We start from the raw sequence: 10,384 nt of genomic DNA, 5'->3' as shown, positions 1-10,384 counted from the left end.
ATATGTTATTCTAAGGCTAAATAGCTGTATTGTATAAGCCCAGTAGATGCCGATAGAGAGCTCTCTGTTGGCTGCATCTATGTATTATTCTAAGGCTAAATAACAGTGTTGTGTGAGGATGCAAGCCAGTCTGTGCTCATCGTCTCAGCTGCTGGCAAGTAACGAAATAGAAAAATCCATAATAGCAATAAACTATTGGAAACCGGCTCCACATCCGGTTGTAACAAATTTATGAGTTAACTCCTTAAGGACACAGCCTGTTTTGGCCTTCAGGACACAGCCGATTTTTTCAAATCTGACATGTGTTACTTTATGTGGTAATAACTCCGGAACGCTTTTACCTATCCAAGCGATTCTGAGATTGTTTTCTCGTGACATATTGTACTTGATGTTAGTGAAAAAAAATGGTCGATAAATTCAGTATTTATTTGTGAAAAACACCAAAATTTTTAGAAAATGTGTGAAAATTAGCATTTTTCTTAATTTAAATGTATATGCTTGTAAGACAGATAATAATACCACACAAAATAGTTACTAGTTAACATCCCCCATATGTCTACTTTATGTTTGCTTCGTTTTTTGAACGTCCTTTTATTTTTATAGGACGTTACAAGGCTTAGAACTTTAGCAGCAATTTCTCAAATTTTCAAGCATTTCAAAAGGCCATTTTTACAGGGACCAGTTCAGTTCTGAAGTGGCTTTGAAGGCCTTATGTACTAGATAGACCCCATAAATCACCCCATTTTAAAAAACTGCACCCCTCAAAGTATTCAAAACAGCATTCCAAAAGTTTCTTAACCCTTTAGGCGTTTCACAGAAATTAAAGCAAAATAGACGTGAAATTTACTAATTTCATTTTTTTTTGCCAAAATTAATTTGTGATAAAAAAAAATTGTACCACAGAAGGTTTTAGCCAAGAATTGCAACTCAAAATGTATTACCCTGATTCTACAGTTTTTAGAAATATCCCACATGTGGCCCTAGTGTCCTGTCCTCTTGGACTGAAACACGGACCTCAGAAGCAAAGGAGCACCTAGAGGATTTTGGTGCGTCCTTTTTTTTAGATTATATTTTAGACACCATGTCAGGTTTGAAGAGGTCTTGTGGTGCCCAAACAGTGGAGACCCCCCAAAAGTGACCCCATTTTGGAAACTACACCCCTCAGGGAATTTATCAAGGGGTATAGTTAGCATTTTAACCCCATAGGTTTTTTGCTAAAATTCTTGGAAATAGTCTGTAAAATTGAAAGTCCACCTTTTTTCTGAAAAAACGTAGACATTTTTAATTTTTACTAGAAATAAAGGAGAAAAAGAACCACAAAATTTGTAAAGCAACTTCTCCCGATTACGGGAATACCGCATATGTGGTAATAAACCGCTGTTTGGACCCACGGCAGGGCTCAGAAGGGAAACAGCGCCATTTGGATTTTGGAGCACAAATTTTGCCGGAATGATTTTCGGTGCCATGTCGCGTTTGCAACGTCCTGGAGGTATCAAAACAGTGGAAACCGCCCAAAAGCGACCCCATTTTAGAAAGTACACCCCTCAAGGAATTTTCCTAGGGGTATAGTGAGCATTTTGACCCCACAGGTTATTTGCAGAATTTAGTGGAATTCGGCCATGAATATGAAAATCGACTTTTTTTCTGAAAAAACGTAGAAATTTTTAATTTTTACTAGGAATAAAGGAGAAAAAGAACCACAAAATTTGTAAAGCAACTTCTCCCGATTACGGGAATACCGCATATGTGGTAATAAACCGCTGTTTGGACCCACGGCAGGGCTCAGAAGGGAAACAGCGCCATTTGGATTCTGGAGCACAGATTTTGCTGGAATGATTTTCGGTGCCATGTCGCGTTTGCAACGTCCTGGAGGTACCAAAACAGTGGAAACCCCCCAAAAGCGACCCCATTTTAGAAAGTACACCACTCAAGGAATTTTCCTAGGGGTATAGTGAGCATTTTGACCCCACAGGTTATTTGCAGAATTTAGTGGAATTCGGCCATGAATATGAAAATCGACTTTTTTTCTGAAAAAAACGTAGACATTTTTAATTTTTACTAGGAATAAAAGAGAAAAAGAACCACAAAATTTGTAAGGAAACTTCTCCTGATTACGGGAATACCTCATATGTGGTAATAAAGTGCTGTTTGGACCCACGGCAGGGCTCAGAAGGGAAGTAGTGCCATTTGGCTTTTTGAGAACAGATTTTGCTGGAATGGTTTTCAGTGTTATGTCACGTTTACAGAGCCATTGAGGTGCCAGTACAGTGGAAACTCCAAAAAAGTTACACCATTTTGGAAACTACACCCTGAAAGTATTCATTTAGGGGTATAGTGATTATGTTGACCATGTCGGTTTTTTTTTAGCTAGAATTACGGGAGAGGATAAAACTGAAGGAGCGCCTTCTGGCTTTTTGGGCCTAGTTAGATGAATTCCAGGCACAATTTATTTGCAGACTTTCTGAAGTGACTGAGCAGAAAACACTGTCCTTCAGTATTCATCTAGGGGTATAATGAAGTATTTAGTTTTTCAGTATTCATCTAGGGCAGGGGTCTCAAACTCGGCCGGGTAAGTGGGCCGCATATAGAAAAAATGGGAAGTTGACGGGCCGCATTACTTTCAAATTTGATACAATACAAAATTATTGTTAATCAATTAGTTATTTGAACTACTATAACACTATATTACTATAATAATAATAATACTACATTACTATAATAATAGCGCTAGGTTTAAAATTAGAGATATTTCTCCACGTGCTTATTTCAACAATCCAGCTTTCCAGTTTAAGTGTCGCTAAATGCAGTCCGGCGGCTCAGTTAGCACACATATCAAGATTGGGCAGCCCCTTTTTAGATAGTGCCGCAGTGCCCTCTGTGGATGCTGCCGCAGTGCCCTCTGTGGATGCTGCCGCAGTGCCCTCTGTGGATAATGCAACACACCCCTAGATAAGGCCAGAGTGCCCTCTGTAGATAAGGCCACAGTGCCCTCTGTAGATAAGGCCACAGTGCCCTCTGTAGATAATGCAACACACCCCTAGATAATGCCAGTGTCCTCTTCAGATACTGTCACACACCCACTTGTAGATAACGCCACAGTGCCCTCTGTAGAGGCTGCCAAAGTGCCCTCTGTAGAGGCTGCCAAAGTGACCTCTGTAGAGGCTGCCAAAGTGCCCTCTGTAGAGGCTGCCCCAGTGCCCTCTGTAGAGGCTGCCCCAGTGCCCTCTGTAGAGGCTGCCCCAGTGCCCTCTGTAGAGGCTGCCCCAGTGCCCTCTGTAGAGGCTGCCCCAGTGATGTCAGGGGCTTGCCCAGAGCTGGAGTCCCAGGCAGAGCGCTAGTAGGCTCTTCCTGGGACTCCAGCTGTGCTCCTGACATCACTGGGACTCCTGCTCTGGGGAAGCCCCTGACATCATTGTCGATGTATGGACAGCGATGTCAGAGGCTTCCCCAGAGTCCCGGAGCAGAGCCGATAATAGCGCTCTGCCCGGGACTCCGCTCTGGGGAAGACCCTGACACACTGTCCATATATGGCAGCGATGTCAGGGAATTCCACAGAGTCCCGGAGCAGAGCCGACACCAGCGCTCTGCTCGGGACTCCGGCTCTGGGGAAGCCCCAGACATCGCTGTTCATATGTGGACAGCGATGTCCGGGAATTCCACAGAGTCCAGGAGCAGAGCCGACACCAGCGCTCTGCTCTGCTCTGGGCAAGACCCTGACACACTGTCCATATATGGGCAGCGATGTCAGGGAATTTCACAGAGTCCCGGAGCAGAGCCGACACCAGCGCTCTGCTCGGGACTCCGGCTCTGGGGAAGCCCCAGACATCGCTGTTCATATGTGGACAGCGATGTCAAGGAATTCCACAGAGTCCAGGAGCAGAGCCGACACCAGCGCTCTGCTCCGCTCTGGGCAAGACCCTGACACACTGTCCATATATGGGCAGCGATGTCAGGGAATTCCACAGAGTCCAGGAGCAGAGCCTGTACTAGCGCTCTGCTCGGGACTCCGGCTCTGGGGAAGCCCCAGACATCGCTGTTCATATGTGGACAGCGATGTCAGGGAATTCCAGAGTCTCGGAGCAGAGCCGATACTAGCGGCTCTGTGTCCCGCGGGCCGCAGATGACAGCCCCAGGGGCCGCATGCGGCCCGCGGGACGCGTGCTTGAGACCCCTGATCTAGGGGTATAATGAAGTATTTCGTTTTTCAGTATTCATCTAGGGGTATAATGAAGTATTTAGGTATTTTTTTAGGTTAAATTACAATTCATAAATGGGCAATAATGTACCGGAAATAGGGATGAAAGGCCAAAAATGGGTAAAAAAAAAAGTAGAGAGTAAGTCATAAAATTAATAATTTAGGGAGGAATGGTAGGCGCAAAAACAGTCCTTGATACACAATCCTGGCTTATCAGGACAAGTCTCACACGGATAGCCCGTGTCTTTTCGCATTCCGTTTTTATAACAGACGCAATATTTTTTGTATGGTCTTCTCTTTTTCTCAGTGGGGGGCACTTCACTTGGGAAGTGCTGCCCTGATACAATTCTGCTGGCCTCGCTGCTATGGGATGTACTTGCAGCCTCTTCTGCTCGGTCTTTGAAAAGTAGTTGCTTTATTACTTTTTCCTGGTATTCAAGATACCGTGCTTGATTCCCTGACTTCCGATAAATAATAAAAGAATTGTACAGCGCTGTTTGTATGAGGTGCACTGCAGTCTTCTTGTACCATACGCGGGACTTCCTCATTGCGCTGTATGGCTGTAGCATTTGATCTGCCATGTCTACGCCACCCATGTGCTGGTTATATTCCTGTATACACACAGGCTTGAGGGCGGTGGCATTACGCCCTCTTACTGGAACAGGGGTGCTGCTGTCACCATGAATGGACGTGATGATAAAACATCTTTTTTATCCCTAAATTTGGTCACCATCACAGTCCCATTAGACAATGACCTGCTATCACCAGGTCTCAGTTTCTGGTTGACCAAATTTTTGGGGAGGCCTTTTTGATTCCTCCGTATTGTGCCACAGGCGACTGTATTTTTATCAAATAGGCAGTGGAACAGTGGGACGCTAGTATAGAAATTATCTATATAAAGGTTATAACCTTTATCTAGCAGGGGGTACAAAAGGTCCAACACAATTTTGCCGCTTATATTGAGGACAGGGGGACACTCTGTTGGGCAGATTTGGGAGTCTTTTCCCTCGTAAATTCGAAATCTGTGAGTGTACCCACTTTCACTCTCACAGAGCTTATAAATTTTGATCCCGTATTTTGCCCTTTTACTTGGCAAGTATTGCCTAAATCGTAGCCTTCCTTTGAAGAGCACGAGTGACTCATCTATGGCAATATTTTTATTAGGGGTGTATGCCTCTGAAAATTTTTCACTCAGAAGTGAAATGAGCGGCCTAATTTTAAATAATCTGTCCTGGTTGGGGTCACCAGGTGGAGGGCACTGGCTGTTGTCAGTGTAATGGAGGAATCTCAATATTGCCTCAAACCGAGTTCTCACCATTACAGCCCTGTACATTGGGGTAGCATACAGAACGTCGGTCGACCAGTAGGACCGTATGGTGGGTTTCTTAATAAGCCCCATATTAAGAAGGAGCCCCCAGAACTTTTTAATTTCTGCAGCACATGTTGGATGCCACTTCTGGCCTCTAGCGTAATATGACGCGGGGTGACTGGCCAGATACTGTTCAGCATAAATATTTGTTTGGGTGACCATTAGGTTCACCAATTCCTCCGTGAAGAAAATGTGAAATTTTTTTAATTCCGTGTACCCAGTGGTATTAATTTTTATTCCTGGGGCAGAAGTGAATTCAGGAATTTGGGGTGAAAAAATATTTGGGGGCACCCAATTGGATTCACTTAAGTGACTGTCACTCTGCCTACTCCGCCTTTGTGGGGGTTCCTCACTATCGCTAGAGGATGACAAAATAAGGAAGTGTTTCTCATCTTCACTGGCAGTTTTCGTGTCTGTGTCTGAACACAGGATGGCGTAGGCCTCCTCCACAGTGTAATTCTGTTTAGCCATAACTTTATACTTTTTTTTTTAATTTTATGACAAATAAAAAAACGACGTCTGAAATGTCGTCAGAAACCTGGTGTGTGTGTGTGTGTGTGTGTGTGTGTGTGTGTGTGTGTGTGTGTGTGTGTATATATGTAAACCTACCTAAACTACTACTAAATTTTTTTAGATTATTTAAAATGTAAACTTTTTATTTTATGCTAAAACAAAAAATCGCGCCTAAAACGTCAGCGCAGAAAGGGTTTTCGGACGTCTGCGTACGATATATATTGCGTATATTTATTACCTATATATATATATATATATATATATATATACTATATAACGTATGTATGTATATAATATACACGTGTATATACTGTATATTTATATATATATATCAAATAATCACCTATATATATCCTACACTACCTATAATTTTTTTAGATTTTTTTTTTAGATTTTTTTTTAGATATTTTTTTGTTTTTTTTTTTCTTTTTTTAACAAAGGAAGTAACTTGGCAAAAGGAGAGGGAAGGGGAGGTGGATTGGGGAGCTCTATGGGGTTAAAAAACGGGGTTGTGTGGTGTATTTCACTTGTGAGGGGACACACTAAATTCACTCTGGTCCGATCTCCTCAGAACTGTCACAACTGTGACAGAAATGAGGAGATCCGTCACAGAGGAAGGGCGGCAATTCACTTTTCTGCTGTGATTGGTCAGTCTGGAGTGACTGACCAATCACAGCGATCGACGTGGGGGGAGAGCGGTGATTGGTCCCACCGCCGATAGCTGTGACGCTCAGCTGTCTGTGACAGCTGAAGTCACTGTCCTGTCACCGTTTGTTTACAAGCGGCGACAGTTTAACTGCAGGACGAGAATGCTCGTCCTAATGCGGCAACGACCCGCCGCTCAGGACGAGCATTCTCGTCCTGCGTCTTCAACCAGTTAATTTATATATATACCTCAGATATCCAGCAGGGCACAGAGCTAATAGTGGCAATGTTAGTGCATTTGCACTTGTACTAGGCAATGACATTACTGCAGTCTGCACTGTGTATCAAACAGAAGCAGGTTGCATTTTAAATAAAATACAGTGATATCGTCACATTACAGTATATATCCCTAAAGACATAAACCAGTGACAGATATCATTTTTCGATTAACTTTTATTAACTTTTTTTGGGGGGGAATAGAAAAAAAATCCTGAAATTCCTCCATTGTTCTATGTGTTTTAAATTGACGCCGTTCACCGTGTGGCATAAATAACAAGTTACCTTTATTTTATGGGTCGGTACGATTACGACGATACCACATATGTATAGGTTTTTTAAGTTTTACCGCTTTTGCACAATAAAAACACCTTTGAACTAAAATTATTTATTTTTGCAGGAATGTTTTTGTTTTTCCGTCAATGTAGTTATATGAGGGCTTGTTTTTTGCGGGATGAGATGGAGTTTTGATTGGTACTGTTTTGGGGTATTTAAAAAAATGGCAAGTTCGCCATTGTTTTTTTTTTTTTTTTTTTACAGTGTTCACCTTGTGGTTTAAATTACATATTAACTTTATTGTTTGAGTCATTACGTTCGCAGCGATACCATATATGTGTAGTTTTATTTATTTTTTACACTTTTAATAAATCAAACCACTTTTTATGGAAAAAAATGTTTTTATTTAGTTTTTTTACTGTAATTTTTATTAATAATTTTTGTTTCACATTTATTACTTATTTTTTTTAGTCCCACTAGGAGACTTTACTATGCAATCTTCCGATCGCTGCGTTAATGCTTTGGTTTACTTAGTATACCAAAGCATTATTACCTGTCAGTGTAAATCTGACAGGCATCTATTAGGACGTCCTAATAGGCATATGCCCAGGGCAGACCTGGGGGCTTTTATTAGGTCCCCGGCTGTCATGACACCCCATCGGAGGCCCGTGATTGCATTTGTGGGCCGCCGATGGGTGAGAGAGCTCCCTCCCTCTGCAAATAATTTAAATGCCACGGTCGGTATTGACCACGGCATTTAATGGATTAAACGGCCGCAATCAAAGTAAACTTCAATCGTGGCCGCTGGAGCAGGTTGTTTTAAGGACAAAACATAATTTTTTAACCACTTATAATTCTGACCATAAATTAATTGAAGCTATTTTAACCCCTTGAGGACGCAGCCTAGTTTTGGCCTTAACCCCTTAAGGACGCAGCCTAGTTTTGGCCTTAAGGCTCAGAGCCCATTTTTCAAATCTGACATATTTCACTTTATGTGGTAATAACGTCGGAATGCTTAAACCTACCCAAGCGATTCTGAGATTGTTTTCTCGTGACACATTGGGCTTCATGTTCGTGGTAAAATTTGGTTGATATATTCAGTGTTTATTGGTGAAAAATTTCAAAATTTAGAGAAAATTTAAATGCATCTGCTTGTAAAACAGACTGTTATACCACCCAAAATAGTTACTAGTTCACATTTCCCATATGGCTACTTTAGATTGGCATCGTTTTTTGAACATTCTTTTATTTTTCTTGGACGTTACAAGGCTTAGAACATAATCAGCAATTTCTCATATTTTTAAGAAAATTTCAAAAGCCTTTTTATTAAGGTACCTGTTCGGTTCTGAAGTGGCTTGGAGGGGCCTATGTATTAGAAACCCCCATAAAATACCCCATTTCAAAAATTAGACCCCTCAAAGTATTCAAAACAGCATTTAGAAAGTTTTTTTTTTAACCCTTCAGGCATTTCACAGGAATTAAAGCAAAGTGGAGGTGAAATTTGCAAATTTCATTTTTCTTGCTGAATTTCAATTTTATTCCATTTTTTTTCTTTAACCCAGAAGGTTTTACCAGAGAAATACTACTAAATATGTATTGTCCAGATTCTGCAGTTTTTAGAAATGTCCCACATGTGGCTCTATTGTGCTCGTGGACTAAAACACAAGCCCTAGAAGCAAAGAAGCACCTAGTGCATTATGGGGCCTCTTTTTTTATTATAATATATTTTAGGCAGCATGCCAGGTTTGAAGAGGTGTTGACGTGCCAAAACAGTAGAAATTCCCCAATTTGGAAAGTGACTCCATTTTGGAAACTACACCCCTCAAGGAATTAATTTATGGTTGTTGTTATTATTTTGACCGCACAGTTTTTTCACAGCACCTATTTGAATTCGGCTGTGAAATTAAAATAATGAAATTTTTTCCAATAAGATGTCATTTGTGATCAAAATTTCTTATTTTCACAGGGCACAAAATACCCTATTTTGTTGCCCAATTTGTCCTTAGTGCGGCAATATCCCATTTGTGGGGATAAACTGCCGTTTGTGCCCATGGGAGGGCTCAGAAGGAAAGGAGCGCTATGTTTTTGTTGGAGTCCAGATATTGCTGGATTGGTTTTCGGGGTGCCATGTCGCATTTGCAGAGCCCCAGAGGTATCAAAGCACTGGAAACCCACCAGAAGTGACCCCATTTTGGAAACTACACCCCTCAAGGAATTCATATATGGTTGTTGTTACCATTTTGACCGCACAGTTTTTTTCACAGCACCTATTTGAATTGGGCTGTGAAATGAAAAAAATGAAATTTTTTCCAATAAGATGTCATTTGTGATCAAAATTTCTTATTTTCACAGGGAACAAAATACCCCATTTTGTTGCCCAATTTCTCCTCAGTGCAGCAATACCCCATTTGTGGCGATAAACGGCCGTTTGGGCCCATGGGCGGCCTCAGAAGGGAAGGAGCGCTGTGTGTTCTTTGGAGTGCAGTTTTTGCTGGTTTGGTTTTCAGGTGCCATGTCGCATTTGCAGAGCCCCAGAGGTATCAAAGCAATGGAAACCCAACAGAAGTGACCCCATTTTGGAAACTACACCTCTCAAGGAATTAATATATGGGTAATGTGACCATTTAGACCCCATAGTTTCTTCACAGAACTTATTTGAATTGGGCTGGGAATTTATAAAATATATATTTTTTCAAATAATATGTAGTTTTAGCTCAAAAGTTCTTATTTTCACAAAAAATAAAATACTCAATTTCGTTGCCCAATTTGTCCTGAGTGTGGCAATACCCCATTTGTGGTGATAAACTGCCGTTTGGGCCCATGGGAGGGCTCAGAAGAAAAGAACCACCATTTGGCCTACTGGGGATTTTCTGGTGCGAAGTCATGTATGCAGAAGCCCCTGAGGTACCAGTACAGTTGAAACCCGCAAGAAGTGACCCCGTTTTAAAAACTACACCCTTAAGGCATTCATCTAGAGGTGTAGTGAGCATTTTGACCGGAGACATACACCCCATAAACTGTAATGTAGGTTCTCATGGGTACGGCAATACCCTCAATGTGGCTGTTAACAGCTGCCTGGGCACACAGCAGGGCTCAGAGAGGAAAGACGA

This window comes from Rhinoderma darwinii, chromosome 7 (assembly GCF_050947455.1).
Source record: "Rhinoderma darwinii isolate aRhiDar2 chromosome 7, aRhiDar2.hap1, whole genome shotgun sequence".
Taxonomy (NCBI): domain Eukaryota; kingdom Metazoa; phylum Chordata; class Amphibia; order Anura; family Rhinodermatidae; genus Rhinoderma; species Rhinoderma darwinii.
Note: the sequence above shows the minus strand (reverse complement) of the source record.